An 18,037-nucleotide genomic window follows, 5' to 3' on the forward strand; every position below is an offset into this window, starting at 1 on the left:
TTAAAAAAAAGCAGTGGTGAAGCAACTTCATAATCAGAATTTCAGGTGTGTTTTCCTTGAACTGTTTTACCTCTTTTAGCCCCCATCCTGAAGAAAATGCCGAAATAGTGTGCAAGTTGACCTAGTTCTCTTAGTAATATTGTAATGAAATATTACAGTAAATTGTCTCTAAAATGTGTTTTTGTTCATACTGCTTTACCATGCGTACTTAGTATTCTGCTTAATAAAAATAATGTATTCCTACTTTGTCATTCCTTTGAATTCTTCCTTTCTCCACATTAACAGCAACACCTGGAGCTGCAACCCACTTTCATCCTCCTTGCCCTGCTTATGTGTGCCTGTGAGTTTCATAGTATCAGAATTCTGGAGTTGGAAGGCACTAGCTAGTCCACTCCCAGCAATGCATGAATCACAGTTAGAGAGTCCTGGAAAGGTGGCCATCCAAAATCTGTTTGGAAACTTCCAATGAAGGAGAGTTTCTATAAACATTTTCCTACATTTTCTGCTAGGAAGGGGTGATACTTTTCTTTTCTTTTGTTCTGTTCTTTATATCCTTCATATTATTAATTTGATCATCATTAAAGGTAAAGGTACCCCTGCCTGTACGGGCCAGTCGTGTCCGACTCTAGGGTTGTGTGCCCATCTCACTTAAGAGGCCGGGGGCCAGCGCTGTCCAGAGACACTTCCGGGTCACGTGGCCAGCGTGATGAAGCTGCTCTGGCGAGCCAGCACCATCACAGCACACGGAAACACCATTTACCTTCCCGCTATAAAGCGGTACCTATTTAGGGTTGGAACTTAACTGGTTAAGAAGTTCCCATGATGCCTCAATTCAGACGTCAGCTGTAGAAGCTGGGAGGAGTCTGGGAGGAGTTTCTGTCCTCTTCCCCTCTGGTCGTTGAGGGAGAAAGACGTAGCCGGTAATGGCGGAAAGGAGCCCAGGAGATTCCTGGGGGAATGTCGGAATAAAGAGCTGAAATGGACAAACCTGGACTCTGTGTTTGTTTGGAAGCTAAGTGAAGGACGTGACAGTTCATCACCGCTGTGTTTATCTCTGCTAAGGTGTGACTGGAGCTACCGGACGACGTAGCTGAGGGAAGCGTGCCGGACCGGGCTGCCATAAAAGCTAATTGGGGGCCAATAAATCAATTAGCTGGGGTCCCAATAAACCGATTTTGCCACAGGTTATGGGTAATTACCGCTTGTAAAACTGTCACTGGAAGTGCCGGAATGCGTTTGAAGTCTGCGGTCTAAGGCAGAGCAACGGAGCACGGCAGGAGACGGAGAGCTGCGGAGTTTAAAAGCGGCTGGTAAAAGGACACAAAGTGGCTGCCTGTGTTGCTGAGTGCTGGGACCAGCTGGAGCTCTGGATCTGAGAGCTGAGAGCAGCAAGGAAACGTTTCTCCACGGAAGGGAGTGCCAGAGGAGCTTGGGAACTGTAAGTACAGCTTGGGGCCCCTTGGGAGAACGGAAGAGGATGGCAGGCTGCCAGGTCTTGGAGGACATTCCATGCTCACTTTAAGAAGTTGGGCAACCTGGCTGCTGATCTGCAGTCTACTGTTCTGGGTGTCAGGAAGCCAGAGGCCACTTGGCTAGTGCTCCAGGGTGTTTTATGAGGCTGGAGGCAACAGCAAGGGCCGGGAGATGGCTGCTTCAGAGCAGAAGGCAAGATGGCGCTGACCACCTTCGTGAGAGCCGGTGCACAGCTGGGAAGGGCTGTGGGCCCCAGAGGGGGGGCGAAAGGGCTATCTGGGAATGTGCTGCATTTGCTGGGAAGCTTCAGCAAAAGGCCAGAGCCCTGGAGAAGGAATACAAAAGCCTAGAGACGGCTGGAGCCCCTATCCCTGATGCTTTAGCCACAAGGAGTGCTGCTGAGCAGGTGGGGGGGGCGAACTTTTCCAAAGGCACGTTCGAAAAGTTTTCCACTGTACGTGCTGGAATGAAGTGGAGGTTCAGAGGGGGCGGAGCTGGCAAGGAGTGCTTTTCCGGAAGAAGGAGAAGGAGGCCAGCTGGGAGGAGCCCAAGAGCAGTGATTTTCCACTGGAGTTCGACATCTGCGTGAGGAGCTTGGAGAGAGGCAAGCTGCTGGGAGCCCTTTACCTACCACTGGGGGTGCAGGAAAGCGTCCTGGGAGCCCTGGGAGCAGTGGGGGGGGGGCGGTGAGCAGTAAAAGCACAGAAAAGCCTCTTTTTCCAAAGGCTGCCAAGAGCTGTTTGCGTCGAAAGTCGAAGCCTGGGAAACAGGACACAGCTACAGACTTCAAGGCCAGCCATCTGCTGCAGCGGGAGTTACGTGCTGCAGAGGTGTCTGGGAACTCTGAGATAAGTCCAGTCTTCAGAGCAACGCAGGATGTTGCGGTTTTGGACGCTGCCAGGACAGAGGCAGCGGGACGTTTGTTGCTTCTATGGCAACTGTGGAGAACAACTCCAGCCAGGACACAGTGACACGCTGGGTGTTTTGGTTTCTGCTATCAGGCAGCACCTGATAGGCTGCGGAACTGCAGGGCTGTTTCGACAGGAACAATTGTTGTGCCGGGACTGAATTGTTGTCGGTTATCTGTATCTGCTCTTATGACGCAGGGGTTCAAAAAATGTGCTTTGAAAATGACACCTGTTCCATTTTCAGAGGGGGGCGACAACGGATCAACATGGCAAAGAGCAAGAATAATTTCTTTGTTCTGGAGTCACCTCTGGTGGGTGGTGGGAATGCTGAAAAAAGCACAGGCGCAGTGTGCTAAGGTTCCCAAAGATGTGCAAAAGTTGCACAGGTGCACAAAAGGGTACAAACTCCGGAAATGTGGGAGGTCCCAAGGGTGCAGGGCATGCAAAGGTGCAAAGGTACTTGGTTTTCCCGGGTTTTTGGGAGGGTAGCCAAGGAAGCTTTTGAGCTTGTTCACACAGATCTGTCATGACCCATGAGGTATGAGAGTCTGGGTGGGGCCAGGTATGTGCCATCGCTGACAGATGGCCACAGCCAGGTTGGCTGGTGTCTCTCTCTCAAATCACAGGGGGAGGCGGCGCAACTGATCAAGGATTGGGTTGCGGAGGTGGAACTAAAGTTCTCCACCAAGGTGCAAGGGTTCAAGAGCGACCGAGGGTCACAGTTTACTGGGTCTGCTCTGGAGAAGCTTTTCAAGGAAAAGGGAATACGTCACCAGGTGGCGGGTGCAAAGTCTTCTCAAGAGAGAAGGGAGGCTGTTGCTGAGCCCGGTGACGGGGATCAGGTCCAGAATCAGGGTTCAAATCCCGGTAATGGGGACCAAGTCCAGGGTCAGGGTTCAGGGCAGGTTTGGGCATCTCCAAGGGTTGTGAAAGGAGTGTCCAGGTGTGAGGCTTCATCTCCGGTAATGGAGAAAGCTCACAAACAGGGTGTCAAGTCAGAGGGGGAAGAGTCTGACGGAGAAGACACAACTGCTGGCTCTAAAGGGTCAGTAGGGTATCAGATCACAGGTGCGTGGAAAAGTGTCGCACAGTGTGATTCTGGGAATGTTGAAGGGGTTCAACAGGTGCCTGGGAAAGATGCCGGGAAGTGGCACAAGGCAAAGGGGAAGGTGTTGAACTCAAAAGGGTCTTGTCAGAATGCGAGGCATAGAGGGGGTGTTAGGGTTGGAACTTAACTGGTTAAGAAGTTCCCATGATGCCTCAATTCAGACGTCAGCTGTAGAAGCTGGGAGGAGTCTGGGAGGAGTTTCTGTCCTCTTCCCCTCTGGTCATTGAGGGAGAAAGACGTAGCCGGTAATGGCGGAAAGGAGCCCAGGAGATTCCTGGGGGAATGTCGGAATAAAGAGCTGAAATGGACAAACCTGGACTCTGTGTTTGTTTGGAAGCTAAGTGAAGGACGTGACAGTTCATCACCGCTGTGTTTATCTCTGCTAAGGTGTGACTGGAGCTACCGGACGACGTAGCTGAGGGAAGCGTGCCGGACCGGGCTGCCATAAAAGCTAATTGGGGGCCAATAAATCAATTAGCTGGGGTCCCAATAAACCGATTTTGCCACATTATCTACTTGCACTTAAGGTTGCTTTCAAACTGCTAGGTGGGCAAGAGCTGGGACTGAAGGATGGGAGCTCACCCCACTGCGGGGATTCGAACCACCGAGCATGCGATCGGCAAGCCCTAGGCACTGAGGTTGTACCCACAGCGCCACCAGGTGTGATCATTATTATTACACACTTATACACAATTTTGTGTGTAATTCCATTCCAAGCCCAATCTACACAGTGTGGTTTTGCCTGGCAGTGCGAGCCCCAATGAAGCAGAAAATGAGGTGAGTTCCATCAATGGCTTGCTTCCACAGGTGTCCACAGGACAGGTTCCCCAATAAGGTAAAAAGTTAAAGGACCCCTGGACAGTTAAGTCCAGTCAAAGGCGACCATGGGGTTGTTGTGCTCATCTCACTTTCAGGCCGAGGGAGCCAGTGTTTGTCCACAGACTGCTTTCCGAGTCATGTGGCCAGCCTAACTAAACCACTTCTGGTGCAATGGAACACCATGACAGAAAGCAGAGTGCATGGAAATGCCATTTACCTTCCTGCCACAGCGGTGTCTATTTATCTACTTGAACTGGCATGCTTTTGAACTGCTAGATAGTCAGGAGCTGGGACAGAGCAACAAAAGCTCATCCTGTTGTGTGGATTCGAACCCCAACCTTCTGATCGGCAAGGCCAAGAGGCTCAGTGGTTCAGACCACAGCGCCACCCATAGGCAGGGCTGGATTTAGATGAAGAGAGGCCCTAGGCTATTCCACTTGTGAGCAGGGTGTTTTCACTGGTGGCGCCCATTGTATGCCTTGCTATTCCCAGACCTGATCTCTTTTGGCCTGTATTTTGGAGCCTTATAATTTAGGAAGACTTTGGAAGAATTGGATGACATGTCTTATCAGTTGCTGACGTATGAACGGATTTTATTTGCTGCTATTCTGGGCTCCTGGTGAACCAGGGTTTACACCAGCGTAAGAGACTTGGCCAGGACACCAGAATGGATACAATTTATAAGCTTTCTCCATCATCTGCACAGCAGTTGGTGTTCAGTCAACAGTGCAAAGGCTGAGCTGAACCGTTCCCTGCTGGTTACCTGTTTTCAGACTTCTATCCATTTAGCAGCTGCATCTTGGTTCAGTGGTTTTATAGCTTGCTTGATCTTACTCATTTTGATATTACAGTTAATGTTTTGTGGCCCTAATGAAATGGATCATTACTTCTGTGAATACTTCCCTCTTCTCAGACTCTCTTGCAGCGACACCAGTGTGTTGGAAATTGCAAGTTACATTGTGGCTCTCATATTTACAGTCCCTCCATTTGTTCTAACTATAACTTCCTATGTATACATTATTGCTGCCATTTTAAGGATCCCCTCTGCCACTGGGGGGCAAAAGGCCTTTTCCACATGCTCCTCTCACTTGATTGTGGTTTCATTTTTTTATGGCACACTCATGATTGAGTATATGATACCGAAGTCAACAGAGAACAGAGAGATGCAAAAGATTTCTTCTCTCTTGTACACAGCTCTGTCGCCTCTGGCCAACCCATTTATATACCGCCTAAGGAACAAGGAGGTAAAAAATTCACTAAGGAATAATATTAGGAAACTTGTGAGGTGAAGCAACTTAATATGTAATAGAAGGAACCTGAGCATTTTCTGTGGCATTTCTCTCTCTCTCTCTTTTGGAGGGGGTGTTATACAGTTCAGTCTCTGAAAGGATGCATCAATCCATCCATTTCCAGGATTAATAATACATTTTATTGAAAATCATGAACCTGTTTAAATAATCCAGTCATTCTTATTATTTATTTTATTCCTATTTTTGTGTGTTTTACTGTATTTCCATATATTGTTGTCCACCCTCTTTATTTTAGATGAGTGTATAGTATAAAAATATTTTTAATAAATAGTGTTTGTAAAATAATAATAAGATTATATAATTCATTAATTGCATTGGATGACTATTTGTAAAAACTAGCGTATTTTTGTGTGAGGAGAATATCAGCTCCACAATCAGTCAATAAAGGTGTGGGAAACCCCAAACTGAAAGCATTGGTGGCTACACCAATAAAAAACAAATGAGTGGCGTATGGCAGGGTTCAATCCACATTCCACATTCAAAACCAAACAATAATGGTTTCTATATTTTATGTAGCATAATTCAATAAATATATCACCACAAATATTTGTTTCCTAGTGATTTGTTTGTAAAACAAATGGAATGCCAATTGGGAGAGCAAAAACAAATGACACATTAATGTTTTTTCCACTAGAGTCAGAGAAACAGAAAGATCCAATACAGTGGTACCTCGGGTTAAGAACTTAATTCTTCCAGAAGTGTCTGTAACCCGAGATACCACTGTACAGAATTTTTACATGTAGATTCTTAGCCCAGATTCAGATTGTATTAGGCAAAGAGGGTTTTTTAAAAACACACACACACACACACACACACACCAACAATGATTGATTACAGTGGTACCTTGGGTTACAGACGCTTCAGGTTACAGACGCTTCAGGTTACAGACTCCACTAACCCAGAAATAGTACCTTGGGTTAAGAACTTTGCTTCAGGATGAGAACAGAAATTGCACAGCAGTGGCGCGGCAGCAGTGAGAGGCCCCATTAGCTAAAGTGGTACCTCAGGTTAAGAACAGTTTCAGGTTAAGAACGGACCTCCAGAATGAATTACGTTCTTAACCCGAGGTACTACTGTATTGCAAAATAGTTTATTTTTTTCCTGATCTTCCGCTTACATGACATGAGAGACTGTTGCACTGGTTAGGAAGTGAAGTCACTTATTCTTTATAATAAAAGTATTTTGCCTAGTATATGGAGCTAGAGTTGGATAGGGAGATGGAAGATGAGCACAGAGCTCATTCATTGCTTGTGCATGCTTTTTAGTTAGCTAGTGTGGCTGCAATTCTTCACATACTTGGGAGTAAGCTTCACTGATTGCAATGGAACTGACTTCTGAGTAGACATGGTTGGGATAGCACACACATCAAGAGAGTAACAAAGAAAACACAAAAATAAGGAAGATGAAAATGGCACCTCAAAATGATATGGGGGGTGGAGGTCAGTTTTACAGAATGAAACTAGTAGCATTCCTCCATTTGATAAGCATGCTTTACTATAATATAAAATGCATTTTACAGTCCTGTTTGGGGTGTTGACTCCTTTTTGCTTTAAGCTAGTTTTGCACCAGCAACTGATTAAAATATGGGATTATTAGAACGTTATTACACCTAACAAAGAAGGAATGTGATAATATATTTAGAAAACTTCATCTCATATTAAGCCATTGTATATGTAGGTGACGTTTAATGCAGTTTGCAGTGCTCATTTATAAAATGTAGCTTAAGAAAAACATGAGCACTGAGAGAAATGTGCAATAGTGTGTGTGTGTGTGTGTGTGTGTGTGTGTGTGTGTGTGTGTGTTGCTGCTTTTATTTATATTTAGGAAAATATTAGCTTAATGTTTTGAATATCTGATTTTATCAGTAATTTTAATGTATATTTATATTTTATGTAAACCACTTAGAATTTTTTTGAGGATTAATAGTCTATTAAATAAAAAGACTAAATTAAGATTAGAGTCCTATTAGATTTCTATTCCTAATAAGGAGCTATCCATGCTGAAAGGTCTAGACACTGCTTTGGTACCACTCCCAGTACTTTTGCCAAATGTTCCTGGAAAATTCGCTTAGGACATGATCTGATGGTTCCTGGGAAGGTTTTCCAGGGACCATAGGATTTCACAACCCTTCGCTATGGGTAGAGAGAAAAGTCTACCCTTGGAAGCCCCCTGCCAGCCACCACCATCATCAGTGCTGTGGCAGCAGAGGGAGCAAAACAGGAGGCATTCTGGAGTCAGCCGTCAGTGAGTTGCACCTATTGGTGTATCCTAGTTGGTCAAATGCTAGTCATGAGAGATGAGAGACCTTGCTGGCCAGGTTACTAATGCTTCAATCATGGATGATTAGATATTCTGCTTCTGTAGCAGAATTCTAAATGTTAATTCCCTGACTAATCTCCTGGGGAAAGGTAGTTTAGTAAGAGTTGGCTCCTCAGCTGCAGATATATTGGGATTCTACCAGTTGCAGAGAGCATGCCCCTGTATGCCTGTTGCTGGCAGTCACAAGTAGGGAGGCTGCTGTGTACTCAAGTCCTACTTGCAGGCTTCCCAAAGGCATCTGGTTGGTCATTGTGAACTAGATTGGCTTTTGGTCTCATCCAGCAGAGCTTTTCTTACATTCTTATGTACTATAGCATAAGATAAGGCAGCATTCCACATTCCATCAGCTGTGAACCTGCTATTTACTTATAAACATCTGAGGTTAGTGTTGCTTCTAGTCTTTGGCACTCATATAAGTTGAAGAAGCTGGGTATAATGGTTTATGTTTTGATTTGATTTGATTAAAAAGAATTCCTGCACTGATCTGAAAAGACTGATCTCTAGAAGCATCTAGGGATATATTCTCCTGTGATTCTGAACTGAAGCAATGGTAACCAGGAAAGATATTCCCTGCAGGACAACTCATGCCATACAACACATATAGAACAGAACATCTCAGATATCTTGTCTTCTAAATTGCAGGCAGGCAGGATAAAGGAAAGAAGGAAGGAAGGAAAGAACAAAAGAAGACAGATGTGCCTTAATTCTTTATAAAGTGAAGATGAGAAAGGAGAAAATGTGGTTTTCATGCCATGGAGGTAAGCAGTTTTCTGTCTCACTTATCCTTCTGCAAATTTTCAATCTGATCAACTTAATTATATCCATGAACTTCAACAATCATGCTGTGAAACATTCAGGAATTGTAATATTTAGGCAATGCATAACCAGTGTTACAAGTATACCTGATGCTGCTGAGATAAGTTGTGTGTGGACCATATTGGTTGCCTTTTTATGGATGACCACGGGGAGCCCCATGTCATGCTACGAGATGTGCATGATAAATGTTTCTGAAGTGCAAACATTGGACACATGTGCATCATAACACATATAAGCATTGTTTTTTTGTGATGGGACCCCACTCTGTTCTGCACTTTACATAGGATTTTCATAAGACTTGGGAGCACTTGCTACCTTGAAAATGATGGCTTTCTTTTGTTAGGTGGGAAATTGCTGTCTTGGCATGGGGAATGGAAATGACACTGGGATAAATCAACTTATTATAAAGGAGAGCCCCCTTAAAGGGCCCAAGATAGTGGGGACTGGCCATGGCACCTCAGGTTGGGGTCTCTGCCTGGCTAGAATCCTCATTCTCTTTGCCCAGTGAGAACTTGACAACTTGGCTTGTACCATGACAAGGTTCAACACTGGCCAACTCTAATGGTGCAGGCTTGGCTTAGTCCAACTGCTGGATTCCATTCCACTAGCATCAGGTGCGTGGAATGATGAGCTGATCCTGGCCCTACTGCCATTCCAACCTGTATCATGCTTGGTGCCATCAAAAAAGTTTTGGCCTGATTTCATCCCAACTCCTGGTGTCCTGTCTGTTCATTTGCTGCTCTTCTGGGTCAAATAATTCGCCTGCCAGGCTAATCTATTAACTTTAATGTTATCTCTTTTTTCAAAGATAGATTCCAAGATCTCTTTAATCTCCGATGAATGCACTTCATAAACTATGGAACAGACTACATGAGGAAAGCAGATGAATGTTACAGAATATATCCTCTTGGGTTTTGGAAAATTCGGTCAATGGCAAAATATCCTATTTTTTGTTTTCCTCTTGATCTATATTGCAGCCATGATTGGGAATGTACTCATTGTAATTTTAGTGGTAGTTGATCAGCATCTACATACGCCCATGTATTTCTTCCTGGGAAACTTGTCGTGCCTAGAGACTTGCTATATATCAAATGTCATGCCCAAAATGATGGTGGGCTTGTTGACTGAGGAAAATGTGATTTCATTCAGCGGCTGTTTTGTGCAGTTCTTTTTCTTTGGTTACCTAATGGCAACAGAATGCTATCTTCTCTCAGTAATGTCATATGATAGATATTTAGCAATATGCAAACCACTGCATTACACAACAACTATGAATGCACAAATGTGCATCCAACTAGCAGTTTCTTCGTGGATAAATGGACTTATAGCTACTTTAATACTCTTGGGTTTTATGCTAGAGTTAACATACTGTGGCCCCAATGAAATTGATCATTATTTCTGTGATTCTGTCCCACTTATAAAACTTTCCTGTAGTGACACCAACCTGGTGGAAGTTATGAGTTTTGTCCTGGCATTCATATTTACCCTTCCACCTTTTCTCCTCACCTTGACATCCTACATAGCCATCATAACTACCATCTTGAAAATTCCTTCTACAACTGGGAGGGAAAAAGCATTTTCCACTTGCTCTTCTCACCTTATTGTGGTTTCTACTTTCTATGGAGCCATTATGATAGTGTATATGTTACCAAAGAGAGAAGCACTCCATGATCTCAACAAAGCTTTCTCTCTCTTGTATACAGTCCTACCCCCTGTCGCAAATCCTCTTATATACAGCTTGAGAAATAAGGAGGTAAAGCATGCCATAGGGAAATTATTTGGAAAGTATTGCATTCCTCCAAGAAGCTGGAGAGAATTGTTACAATGATTAAGAAAAAGCAGTGGTGAAGCAACTTCATAATCAGAATTTCAGGTGTGTTTTCCTTGAACTGTTTTACCTCTTTTAGCCCCCATCCTAAGAAAACGCTGAAATAGTGTGCAGGTTGACCTAGTCCTCTTAGTAATATTGTAATGAAATATTATAGTAAATTGTCTCTAAAATGTGTTTTTGTTCATACTGCTTTACCATGCGTACTTAGTATTCTGCTTAATAAAAATAATGTATTCCTACTTTGTCATTCCTTTGAATTCTTCCTTTCTCCACATTAACAGCAACACCTGGAGCTGCAACCCACTTTCATCCTCCTTGCCCTGCTTATGTGTGCCTGTGAGTTTCATAGAATCAGAATTCTGGAGTTGGAAGGCACTAGCTAGTCCACTCCCAGCAATGCATGAATCACAGTTAGAGAGTCCTGGACCATCCAACATCTGTTTGGAAACTTCCAATGAAGGAGAGTTTCTATAGACATTTTCCTACCTTCTTTGCTAGGAAGGGGTGATACTTTTGTTCTGTTCTTCATATCCTTCATGTTATTAATTTGATCATTATTATTACACACTTATACACAATTATGTGTGTAATTCCAATCCAAGCCCAATCTACACAGTGTGGTTTTGCCTGCCAAATGATCCAGGAAAATTTGCTTACGACACGATCTAGTGGTTCCTGTGAAGGTGTTCCAGGGACAATAGGATTTCACAACTCTTCGCTATGGGTAGAGAGAAAAGTCTACCCTTGGAAGCCCCCTGCCAGCCACCACCATCATCAGTGCTGTGGCAGCAGAGAGAGCAAAACAGGAGGCATTCTGGAGTCAGCCGTCAGTGAGTTGCACCTATTGGTGTATCCTAGTTGGTCAGATGCTAGTCATGAGAGATAAGAGACCTTGCTAGCCAGGTTACTAATGTTTCATTCATGGATAATTAGATATTCTGCTTCTGTAGCAGAATTCTAAATGTTAATTCCCTGACTAATCTCCTGGGAAAAGGTAGATTAGTAAGAGTTGGCTGCTCAGCTGCAGACTTATTGGGATACTGCCAGTTGCTTAGACCCTACCTACACTGGCTATCAGGTTGGACATAACACTGATAGTGTGCTTGTGGCTTTGATAGATGATCACCATGTAGAGATTAGGGAACCTGTATACAAGTACAGTGGTACCTCGGGTTACAGAAAGTTCAGGTTACGCGATTTCAGGTTGTGCACCGTGATGAACCCGGAAGTACCGGAACAGGTTACTTCCAGGTTTCAGCGCTCGCACATGTGCAGAAGCACTAAATTGCTTTTGCGCATGCACAGAAGTGCCGAATCATGAACTGCGCGTGTACAGAATCGGCACTGCGGGTTGTGAATGGTGTGGGTTGTGAACATGCCTCCCGCACTGATCACGTTCGCAACCCGAGGTTCCACTGTATTTCATCTGAGCCTAATCCTTAGGAAGACTCTGGCAATAGCAAAATCACCATTATAGCCACATTTTAGGTTATTGTCAATTAAGAATTTATTATATACCTCCCCCTTCCCTTCAAAAATACAGAATAATGTGTACGCAAACAGAGCTATAAGCAGTACTTTATAGGTGAGTCATTTTTTTTGGGGGGGGGATGTTTATGAACTGCCCTCAGATGAAGGGTGGTATACAGATTTAGTAAATAATATTAATAATGTAATAATTTTATGGTAGTGATATTTATCACCATTTGTCAAATTAAAAATAAATTAATAAGATGATTATTCATTTCCAAAATTAGCATGTTGTTGTTTAGTCGTTTAGTCGTGTCCGACTCTTCGTGACCCCATGGACTAGAGCACGCCATACTGTGTTTTTAACATTTATTGCGAGGCAATTTAAGTAGCTTGTAGTAAAACCAGATGCCAGTTATGCTACTAGCAACTGAGCAAATATTTTTTGAAAGTAAATAGCTGACATAGTCAACCAATCTTGACTGAGACTCTGACAGAAGTTGTTGAGCATTAACCTTGTGCTCCCTGATCTCAATCCAGTTCAGACCAATTACATTGAAAGGAAAGTTCCCGCCAGTGCAAAAAAGGAGGTATGGAGCCCTCATTCCTATTCTACCTCCTTTGTTGCAGAGAGTATGCCTCTGTATGCCTGTTGCTGGCAGTCACAAGTAGGGAGGTAGCTATGTACTCAAGTCCTACTCAAGTCCAGGTTCCCCAAAGGCATCTTGTTGGTCATTGTGGACTAGATTGGCTTTTGGTCTCAGCCAGCAGAGCTTTTCTTACATTCTTATGTACTATAGCATGAGATAAGGCGGCCTTCCACATTCCATCAGCTGTGAACCTGCTATTTACTTATAAACATCTGAGGTTAGTGTTGCTTCTAGTCTTTGGCACTCATATAAGTTGAAGAAGCTGGGTATAATGGTTTTTGTTTTGATTTGATTTGATTAAAAAAAAAAAGATCCTGCACTGATCTGAAAAGACTGATCTCTAGAAGCATCTAGGGATATATTCTCCTGTGATTCTGAACTGAAGCAATGGTAACCAGGAAAGCTATTCCCTGCAGGACAACTCATGTCATACAACACATATAGAACAGAACATCTCAGATATCTTGTCTTCTAAATTGCAGGCAGGCAGGCAGGATAAAGGAAAGAAGGAAGGAAGGAAGGAAGGAAAGAACAAAAGAAAACAGATGTGCCTTAATTCTTAATAAAGTGAAGATGAGAAAGGAGAAAATGTGGTTTTCATGCCATGGAGGTAAGCAGTTTTCTGTGTCACTTATCCTTCTGCAAATTTTCAATCTGATCAACTTAATAAGAAACAGAATTATATCCATGAACTTCAACAATCATGCTGTGAAACATACAGAAATTGTAATAATTAGGCAATGCATAACCAGTGTTACAAGTATACCTGAGGCTGCGAAATTGTTGAGATAAATTGGGTGTGGACCCTATTGGTCTCCTTTTTATGGATGACTACTGGGAGCCCCATGTCATGCTACGAGATGTGCATGATAAATGTTTCTGAAATGCAAACTTATAAACATTGGACACATGTGCATCATAACACATATAAGCAGTTTTGTTTTTTGTGGTTTTTTTGTGATGGGACTCAAGAGTACAGAGTACCACCCCCCTCCCCTGCTGGCATCCATGCCACTTTTAACCATATGTGAGTACCAGCACATATTTCCCCCACCCTGTTCTGCACTTTACATAGGATTTTCATAAGACTTGGGAGCACTCTCTCCTTGCTACCTTGAAAATGATGGCTTTCTTTGGTTAGGTGGGAAATTGCTGTCTTGGTATGGGGGATGGAAACGACACTGGGATAAATCAGTATAAAGGAGAGCCCCCTTAAAGGGCCTCAGATAGTGGGGACTGGCCATGGCACCTCAGGTTGGGGTCTCTGCCTGGCTGGAATCCTCATTCTCTTTGCCCAGTGAGAACTTGCCAACTTTGCTTGCACCATGGCAAGGTTCAGCACTGGCCAACTCCCATGGTGCAGGCTTGGCTTAGTCCAACTGCTGGATTCCATTCCACTAGCATCAGGTGAGTGGAATGCTGAGCTGATCCTGGCCCTACTGCCATTCCAACCTATACCATGCTTGGTGCCATCAATAAAGATTTGGCCTGATTTCATCCCAACTCCTGGTGTCCTGTCTGTTCATTTGCTGCTCTTCTGGGTCAAATAATTTGCCTGCCAGGCTAATCTATTAACTTTAATGTTATCTCTTTTTTCAAAGATAGATTCCAAGATCTCTTTAATCTCTGATGAATGCACTTCATAAACTATGGAACAGACTACATGAGGAAAGCAGATGAATGTTACAGAATATATCCTCTTGGGTTTTGGAAAATTCGGTCAATGGCAAAATATCCTATTTTTTGTTTTCCTCTTGATCTATATTGCAGCCATGATTGGGAATGTACTCATTGTAATGTTAGTGGTAGTTGATCAGCATCTACATACGCCCATGTATTTCTTCCTGGGAAACTTATCGTGCCTAGAGACTTGCTATATATCAAATGTCATGCCCAAAATGATGGTGGGCTTGTTGACTGAGGAAAATGTGATTTCATTCAGTGGCTGTTTTGTGCAGTTCTTTTTCTTTGGTTACCTAATAGCAACAGAATGCTATCTTCTCTCAGTAATGTCATATGATAGATATTTAGCAATATGCAAACCACTGCATTACACAACAACTATGAATGCACAAATGTGCATCCAACTAGCAGTTTTTTCGTGGATAAATGGACTTATAGCTGCTTTAATACTTTTGAGTTTTATGCTAGAGTTAACATACTGTGGCCCCAATGAAATCGATCATTATTTCTGTGATACTGTCCCACTTATAAAACTTTCCTGTAGTGACACCAACCTGGTGGAAGTTATGAGTTTTGTCCTGGCATTCATATTTACCCTTCCACCTTTTCTCCTCACCTTGACATCCTACATAGCCATCATAACTACCATCTTGAAAATTCCTTCTACAACTGGGAGGAAAAAAGCATTTTCCACTTGTTCTTCTCATCTTATTGTAGTTTCTACCTTCTACGGAGCCATTATGATAGTGTATATGTTACCGAAGAGAGAAGCACTCCGTGATCTCAACAAAGCTTTCTCTCTCTTGTATACAGTCCTACCCCCTGTCGCAAATCCTCTTATATATAGCTTGAGAAATAAGGAGGTAAAGCATGCCATAGGGAAATTATTTGGAAAGTATTGCATTCCTCCAAGAAGCTGGAGAGAATTGTTACAATGATTAAGAAAAAGCAGTGGTGAAGCAACTTCATAATCAGAATTTCAGGTGTGTTTTCCTTGAACTGTTTTACCTCTTTTAGCCCCCATCCTAAGCAAACGCCGAAATAGTGTGCAGGTTGACCTAGTTCTCTTAGTAATATTGTAATGAAATATTACAGTAAATTGTCTCTAAAATGTGTTTTTGTTCATACTGCTTTACCATGTGTACTTAGTATTCTGCTTAATAAAAATAATGTATTCCTACTTTGTCATTCCTTTGAATTATTCCTTTCTCCACATTAACAGCAACACCTGGAGCTGCAACCCACTTTCATCCTCCTTGCCCTGCTTATGTGTGCCTGTGAGTTTCATAGAATCAGAATTCTGGAGTTGGAAGGCACTAGCTAGTCCACTCCCAGCAATGCATGAATCACAGTTAGAGAGTCCTGGACCATCCAACATCTGTTTGGAAACTTCCAATGAAGGAGAGTTTCTATAAACATTTTCCTACCTTCTCTGCTAGGAAGGGGTGATACTTTTCTTTTCTTTTGTTCTGTTCTTCATATCCTTCATATTATTAATTTGATCATTATTAAAGGTAAAGGTACCCCTGCCCGTACAGGCCAGTCGTGTCCGACTCTAGGGTTGTGCACCCATCTCACTTAAGAGGCCGGGGGCCAGCGCTGTCCAGAGACACTTCCGGGTCACGTGGCCAGCGTGACGAAGCTGCTCTGGCGAGCCAGCAGCAGCACAGCACACGGAAACGCCGTTTACCTTCCCGCTATAAAGCGGTACCTATTTATCTACTTGCACTTAAGGGTGCTTTCGAAATGCTAGGTGGGCAGGAGCTGGGACCGAAGGACAGGAGCTCACCCCGCCGTGGGGATTTGAACAGCCGACCATGCGATCAGCAAGCCCTAGGCACTGAGGTTTTACCCACAGCGCCACCCGCTGTGATCATTATTATTACACACTTATACACAATTATGTGTGTAATTCCATTCCAAGCCCAATCTACACAGTGTGGTTTTGCCTGGCAGTGCGAGCCCCAATGAAGCAGAAAATGAGGTGAGTTCCATCAATGGCTTGCTTCCACAGATGTCCACAGGACAGATTCCCCAATAAGGTAAAAAGGTAAAGGACCCCTGGACAGTTAAGTCCAGTCAAAGGTGACCATTGGGTTGTGGTGCTCATCTCACTTTCAGGCCGAGGGAGCCAGTGTTTGTCCACAGACAGCTTTCCGAGTCATGTGGCCAGCCTGACTAAACCACTTCTGGTGCAACGGAACACCATGACAGAGTGCATGGAAATGCTATTTACCTTCCTGCCACAGCGGTGTCTATTTATCTACTTGAACTATCCTGCTTTTGAACTGCTAGGTAGGCAGGAGCTGGGACAGAGCAACAAAAGCTCATCCTGTTGTGCGGATTCGAACCACAACCTTCTGATCGGCAAGCCCAAGGGGCTCAGTGGTTCAGACCACAGCACCACCCATAGGCAGGGCTGGATTTAGATGAAGAGAGGCCCTAGGCTATTCCACTTGTGAGCAGGGCCTTTTCACTGGTGGTGCCCATTGTATGCCTTGCTATTCCCAGACCTGCTCTCTTTTGGCCTGTATTTTGGAGCTTTATAATTTAGGAAGACTTTGGAAGAACTGGATGACAAGTCTTATCAGTTGCTGACGTATGAGTGGATTTTATTTGCTGCTATTCTGGGCTCCTGGTGAACCAGGATTTACACCAGTGTAATAGAGTTGGCCAGGACACCAGAATGGATACAATTTATGAGCTTTCTCCATCATCTGCACAGCAGGTGGTGTTCAGTCAACAGTGCAAAGGCTAAGCTGAACCGTTCCCTGCTGGTTCCCTGCTTTCAGCAATAGGGGTCGCTGTTTTGTAGTACAGTGGAACATCGGGTTAAGAATTTAATTCGTTCTGGAGGTCGATTCTTAACCTGAAACTGTTCTTAACCTGAGGTACCACTTTAGCTAATGGGGGCTCCCGCTGCCGCCACGCCACCGCCACCCAATTTCTGTTCTCATCCTTAAGCAAAGTTCTTAACCCGAGGTACTATTTCTGGGTTAGTGGAGTCTGTAACCTGAAGCATCTGTAACCCGAAGTGTCTGTAACCTGAGGTACCACTGTACCCAATTGGTTAGCTGTCAGATTCTAGAGCTCCCTATAGGTGACTCTTAGGTAATTCACAAAATACAGAGTCCATTCATAAAACACAGTGTTCATTCATAAAGTAGTAACATAAATCTCCATTGCTACATATTGGGTGTATATTTCAGCTGCTGAAGTATGGGTTTATGGCCATGCTGTAGTGTAGTGCTTATGTGAATGTGAATAAAAGGTGGCTGGGCTCATTGTCTCAGGGTTTGGGGTGGGGAGAGAGGTGACAAAACTGATTTCCAATAACTGCCCCCCCCCATTTCTTAACAAGTCCTTGAGTCTGTACTCTGAATAGTGACACCAGGGACCTAGAAGGTGCAGGGCTTGTCAGTCCAACCCCTGCACAGCCTCATCGGGGCTGACCTTAAGGCAATTGAAGCAATTTGGCCAAATTGGGCCCCGCGTGCCGCTCTTAAGGGCCCCCACACACACCAGGGCAATCTAGATGGATTTTCTTTGTATCTATATGTTTTTTGCAAACTTTGGCTGTGACCTGGGGCCCTACAAAAAAAATAAAAATCAAGTTGTGCCCTACTGCTTCAAATTGGGCCTCACTGGCT

At 43.9% G+C, this 18,037-nt stretch overlaps 2 pseudogenes; both read left to right on the plus strand.

Moving 5' to 3' along the window:
* The first annotated feature begins 9,609 nt into the window (after positions 1-9,609).
* Positions 9,610-10,581, plus strand: LOC144325352 (olfactory receptor 10A7-like; annotated as a pseudogene).
* A 3,772-nt stretch (positions 10,582-14,353) lies between these two features.
* LOC114582895 (olfactory receptor 6Z7-like) lies at positions 14,354-15,325 on the plus strand (annotated as a pseudogene).
* The last annotated feature ends 2,712 nt before the right edge of the window (positions 15,326-18,037 follow it).

Source organism: Podarcis muralis, chromosome 13, assembly GCF_964188315.1.
Source record: "Podarcis muralis chromosome 13, rPodMur119.hap1.1, whole genome shotgun sequence".
Taxonomy (NCBI): Eukaryota; Metazoa; Chordata; class Lepidosauria; order Squamata; family Lacertidae; genus Podarcis; species Podarcis muralis.